The following is a 6444-nucleotide window of genomic DNA, read 5'->3' on the forward strand; positions in this document are numbered from 1 at the left end:
TTGCGACTAGAGCTGTTAAATGGAACGAGCAGCTCGAAAGCCATTGAGCTCGATTCAATAAGGCTTGAGCTCGACTTGTTAATTGAGATAAACGGGTCGAGTTCAAGATTGAGATATGCTCGTTTAATTAACAAGTCGAGCTTAACAAGCTGAGTAAGTTCGACTCGTTTGTTATCTGAGTAGTTCGACTCGTTTGTTATCTGAGTAGTTCGCTTAGGCTCGATAACGAATGGTACATATGTCATTTCACAATTCAAAAGTATAAAAATTGAAAATTATAGACTTTATTGCAGTCAATTTGCACGAGCTCGTACAAGCTCGGATCGTTTGTGATAAACAAGTCGAGCTCGAGCTTGAGCTCAAGCCACATGTTTCATTTGGCAAGTCGAGTCCGAGCACATTTCAAAGCTCATCCGTCGAGTCGAGCGAGCTCGAGCTTGGTTCGAGTTAAGTTCGAGTTGAGTTCGGCAGCCAAATACTCGACTTGACTAACAGCACTAATTGCGACACAAGTCATTTTGAAATGCAAGACACATATCGGTTGAATGATCCGAGACATAACAAATTTCACAGGTTGCAACAGCCAATTTTTCTACAAGAGAGGTTAATGTATGTAAATGTTGATTATTAGAAAAGACACGAGCTTCATTAACCCTTCTAAGAATAAAATTCAGTCTATCACCAAAATATTGAATATTAGCAGTCATAAATTAGTAAAAAAATAAGAGAAAAATAAAAATTAAAATAAGATGAATTCAAAAAGGAACAAATTAATCAAGTACAGTCCCCGGCAATGGCGCTAAAAATTGACAGTTGTCAAACTTGTGTAATCATAAATACCTAATCAAATAAAATACAAATTTTTGTATATAACAGTGACTAAGGTCGAATTCACAAGGACTGGAAAAAATTTGTTTACGGGGGATTTTTATAAAATTGGGAATAATTAAAGAACTCAAATAAAAAGGACTAAATTACAATTAATTGAAATTGAATTAATAATAAACAAACTCTAGCCAAGAAATAATTTTGAAAATGGTTCACTCAATTGGTCATTGATGCAATAATAACTTCATTTGCTCACTGATAAACAAGTTATAACTACCAAATAAACGATGACAATCAACTTCTCCTTACTGTATTGATAGTTAAGGTACGGTCGTTAACCACTGTCTTAATCAAGAAATAATACTAGATACGACTTTAGAGTTCAATTTCCAAATTGCTTTAAGAATTAGAGAAGTCTTGTTCTAATCAAATAACACGTTACAAGGGTTATTTTAAGTTAGCCCATACGTCCCCCTGACACAAACTCAATCATGTCAATTACCACTAGTTTAAAACAATTAAACAATTACGAATTTAATTGTTCTAATTGGTTTTAAATTATTATATTAATTTAAATACCGGCCCTGAATATTCAAACAACATAATAATCGTAAGAAATTAAATCAGGGAACATACAAATACTAGTAGTAAAAGAAATAAATATAATCAATACGATTTCACAATTTTAGTTGAACGAAGTCCTCCGTTGTTCATTGACTAGAATGAAAAGTTTAGCTCACCTCCACCAAAAAAGCCACATGCAAAATATTTGGATCAATTGCCGAGACCATTCTCCAAAAATATGAGATAAAGTGTTAAGAGGAAAAGAAGAAAAGCAAAAGAAACATCGTTCTTTTTCCTTCGGGAAAGAAAAAGATGACGATCCTATTCCCTTGGCTTCGTTCTCCAATATCTACTAAAATTCCTTTCCTAAACGAAAACAAACTCCTAATAGGCAATAGATTCTTTTCAAAAAATCAAGATAGATAGACTAGATTAGTGTTCTATCAAAAGTGAAAAATTATCCATTCGGTGTAGAGACTCTGATCCTCACAACTTCGATTTAAAATTGGAGATCTTCTCACGTGCCAAATCTCAAGCTTCCCAGACGTGCAGGTAAGACTTTGACATGCTCGCGCTAAACTGCACAAAGGTCTAGTTAAAAATCATGTCTTTAATTCCTTTTTCCTCCGAATCCCTACAACCAGTACCAATTACCAAATAAGTAGAATCTATCAATTAATGCAATATTTGGCTAAAATCAAGAAAAAATAATCATAAATTTAATAACAAAAATGTAACCTGTCAGCGATCAACAAGGGAGGGGTTTAGGAGGGGGAAGAGAGGGGAGGGGGGTGACTAGGGAGGGAAGGGAAGGAGGGAGGAGCAAGGAGAGAGAAGGAGAGAGAGGAAGAAGAAGAAGAGGGAGGTAGGAGAGAGGAGGGGGACAGTGCTAGCGGTGTTAGAGGTGGAAGGGTGGTGACAGTGGAAGTGGCAGTGAAGGGTGATGGGAGGTGACGGTGGTGAGTAATGTGTGGAAGCAAAAAGATGGAATTTTTTTTTGGCCGTTTTTAGGTGTATTTGAAAGGTTGTATTTTTGGAATTGTTTTTGAAGTTATTTTTGAAATTTATTAATTTAGAAAGACAAAAATAGTTTTTTCATAAACACCTTGAACCCAAAAGATTAGTATGACAATATCTTGGTCGATTTCGGATCCTACAACCTTAGTGGTTTATTATATTTGAGAAAGTCATTCAACTACAACAGGAAATCAATCCAATAGAGTCTGAAAAACTTTAACTCCTTTTACAACAAATTGTGTATGATGGGAGGGATACATTGGATGGTATAGGGGAAAAGAGTGTGAGTGAGAGGTTTAGGATTTGAGACCTCCAACTTACAACCATATAAAAAGAAAAGAAAAAATTGGGAGGGGGGAAGGGACAGTAGGTGAGAAGTTCTAGGTTCGAACCCTCCTATCTAACAAAAAAAAAAATTGCTTTAGCTCTATTGTACACTAAGTGTTCTGAATCAAACAAGATAAGTAAATGTATTGGATGGAAAGTGAAGGATGTTGTGGTTATCATGGCAGAAAACGAAATTTGCAGTATGTTGGAACATGGTTTCTTGGAACAGAATTTTTTTTTTTTTGTTAAGAGAATTAAAAGTGGTTCTCCACTTACTCCTTCTTGAAAAAGAATTCAAATTAAAGTTTGAATCACTTGCTCTTTTCTAGAGGAATTTTTCAGATTTAATATTCCACCTGAATCACAAGCTCTTGGTCGGGTGTGAATCACAATGGAAATCACACACTTTTCACAACCCAAATCCTAGGCAATATTTTCTTAGTTCTTCTATTTTCTAAAGGAGGAGAAAACTAGAAGAAGGACTCGAAAGCTCACTCTTCTTCTTGCTTCTTTTATCGATTCTAATAGAGACATTTGTCGGTCTCTATTCCTTTCCTTTTTCGATGGGGCGATGGAAAAGGATACCTGTTTACTCCTTTTCCTTTCTTTTTGTTTTGTTTCTACTTTCAGGTAGAAACCGAGTTAGACAACCCATCATGGGCGTCCACCTATTTTTCCCACATTCTCCCACTCGCACATGATGGGATAGATCCATCTAAAATCTCCTCAAACTCTATTTTCAAGAACACTATAACCTTCATACAGGAAAGTGGGTCGTGCGACCTATGAGTATACCTGCACTTTGGGAGCCACAAAAAAAAAAACTATGCACCTGTTAGGGAGGACATAGCGGCTTCAACCCGAAAGAAAGTACAAGAATACATTATCTTGTTGTGCCCCAGACTCATTTCATCACACCATCATAGTATACCCAATCTCTCAAAAGTCATACTTGATATCCATATTTCATAATGCATTCACAATTGTATTACATCTTAAATAGTAAATACAATTGGTCGACCAGTAAATACATGTGAAAGGTGTGACCAAACTAGTTTTCCTATTGCACATATGTCACTTGGTAACGCACAAATGGCTTTCTCAGTCATGCTTGGAAGATTGAATCAATCATAACCATAAGGAACATGCTAGAGTAGCAAACATTTATTTATCACCTTGTAACATTGTCAAAAGTCACATAGGGCACAATTGAAGGAACTCATAAAAGTGAGGAGGCAGAGATTTCCCAAATGAAAACTCACTCACTTTCCTTCTATGGTCCTCATAGCACATGTGGTATGAATCATATGTTATGGTGGGTAACTCTTTATAAATAGAGCATATGTCTTTACTTTTCAAATATACCATCATACGAATCTTGACTCAAGCGCTTTCACATAAGTGCCTAGTCCGAAATCTTTACTAGCTCATTGTTTTAAGCATCTCATTCAGATTTCGTATTCGGCTATAATCAAAGCTTACATGATTGTGGGATATCATGTCTGGTCTGCTTTATTTAGACCTCATCTTGACCTTGGTCAAGGCGACATTTCTATTGTACAGTCATAAGCGACACGAAGTTGTCAACTAATCAAAGACTGTAATTTAGTCTTATCTCAACTCCCTCTCATAGCGCTTGAGGTGGTCACTTGTATGAGAAAGTCGACCAATGCTTGGAGACATATTCATTGAAATATATATCAGTGCTAACAAATGTAAATAACAAACAACATATTTATTTCATTATAGTTATGAAATATTTACATTACTAATTCAAAAAAGCATACATCTTATCATAATCTACGCAAGCCAAGAGTCTTAACATGATACAAGAAGACATCTCTAGTAATCGGCTTGGTAAGAGGATCTGCAACCATCTTATGCGTAGATATATGTTGCAAGATTATTTTCTTTTGCGCGATAATATCTCTAACAAAATGATATTTAGTGTCTATATGCTTCGTTTTACCATGATATTTGGGATCTCTAGTATAGTCAATAGCTGCTTGACTATCACAATTGATCACAATAGGCACAGAGGAATTGACACCAATCCACAAATTTTGTAAAAACCTCTTTAGCCAAATAGTTTCTTGTACAGCTGCATCACATGCAACGAACTCAGCTTCCATGGTAGATAAGGCTATGCATGTTTGTTTCTTGCTACTCCAAGATATGGCACCATTATTTAGCAAGAATACGTATCCTGACATAGACTTCCGTTCATCTAGATCCCCACTCCAATCAGCATCAGTGTAACCTACCAAATGTAGATTACCACCTTGATATCACAAAACATAATTGGAGGTACCTTTAAGATATCTCAATATCCTTTTTACTGCTCGCCAATGAGTTGGTCCAGGATTTGACTGATATCGACTTGCTATTCCAACCGCATAGCAGATGTCAGGACGAGTACACATCATGGCATACATCAAACTTCCCACAGCACTCGCATATGGAATTCTTTCCATATTTTTAATTTCTTCTGAAGTCTTAGGACACATTTCTTTACTAAAGGAATTGCCTTTTATTATAGGTGTGTCAATAGGTTTGTAATTCTGCATATGAAATCGTTCGAGAGTTTTCAACACATAACCCTCTTGTGAGAGAGCAAGAAATTTCTTCGAACGATCTCTAAGTATTTTCACACCAAAAATATATGCTGCCTCGCCCATATCTTTCATTTCAAACTGGAAAGATAACCATTCTTTAATGGCAACTACAACATTTATGTTGTTTGCAGCCAATAGAATTTCATCCACATAAAGTGACAATATTGCAAAGTTATCTTCAAACTGCTTTATATAGACACAATGATCCTCATCAATCATCGTAAACCATAAGAAGTTATGGCTCGATGAAACTTTAAGTACCATTGTCTGGATGATTGTTTAAGACCATATATTGATTTAAGGAGTTTGCAAACTTTGCGCTCCTGATCTTTAATAATGAAACCTACAGGCTGTTGCATATAGATTTCTTCATCCAATTCTCCATTAAGAAAAGCAGTTTTAACATCCATTTGGTGCAACTCAAGATCCAAATGGGCAACAATAGCTAAGATAAGACGAATTGAGGCAAACTTTAAAAGTTTATTTATAATCAATACCCTCTTGTTGGGTATATCCCTTAACTACCAAATGTGCCTTGAATTTTTTAATGGATTCATCTGCCTTGCGTTTTATTTTGAGAACCCACTTGTTCCCAATAGCCTTACGCTCTGGAGGCAGATCAACTAGATCCCAAACATGATTTAATTCCATAGACTCCATTTCTTCTTCCATAGCTTTCTTCCATTCTGCATTATCAATTGATGAAAGAGCTTCTTCAATAGTTCTAGGTTCACTTTCATCATATGGTGCAATCATAAAAGCTTCTTCTTCAATCTCAAAACGACGACGAGGAGTGCTATTACGATTGCTTCTACGTAGTTGAATTTCCTGTGAAATTGATTCATTTGATGGAATGTTACTCCCACTCGGTTCAAGAGAATAAGGAATCTCCTTATGTCTCATATTAGAACTACTTGGGGTACTTACATTATCAGGATCTTCCATTTCATATAAATCAAGATCCTTGTCAATTTCACCTCTAGTTGGAAATTCATTTTCCAAGAACTGGGCATCTCTTGATTCTATTTCAGTTACACTTCCATCCACGTGTTCACCAATGAACACATATCCTTTTGAATGTTCAGAGTATCTT

This window comes from Coffea arabica, chromosome 10e (assembly GCF_036785885.1).
Source record: "Coffea arabica cultivar ET-39 chromosome 10e, Coffea Arabica ET-39 HiFi, whole genome shotgun sequence".
In the NCBI taxonomy this organism is placed as follows: Eukaryota; Viridiplantae; Streptophyta; class Magnoliopsida; order Gentianales; family Rubiaceae; genus Coffea; species Coffea arabica.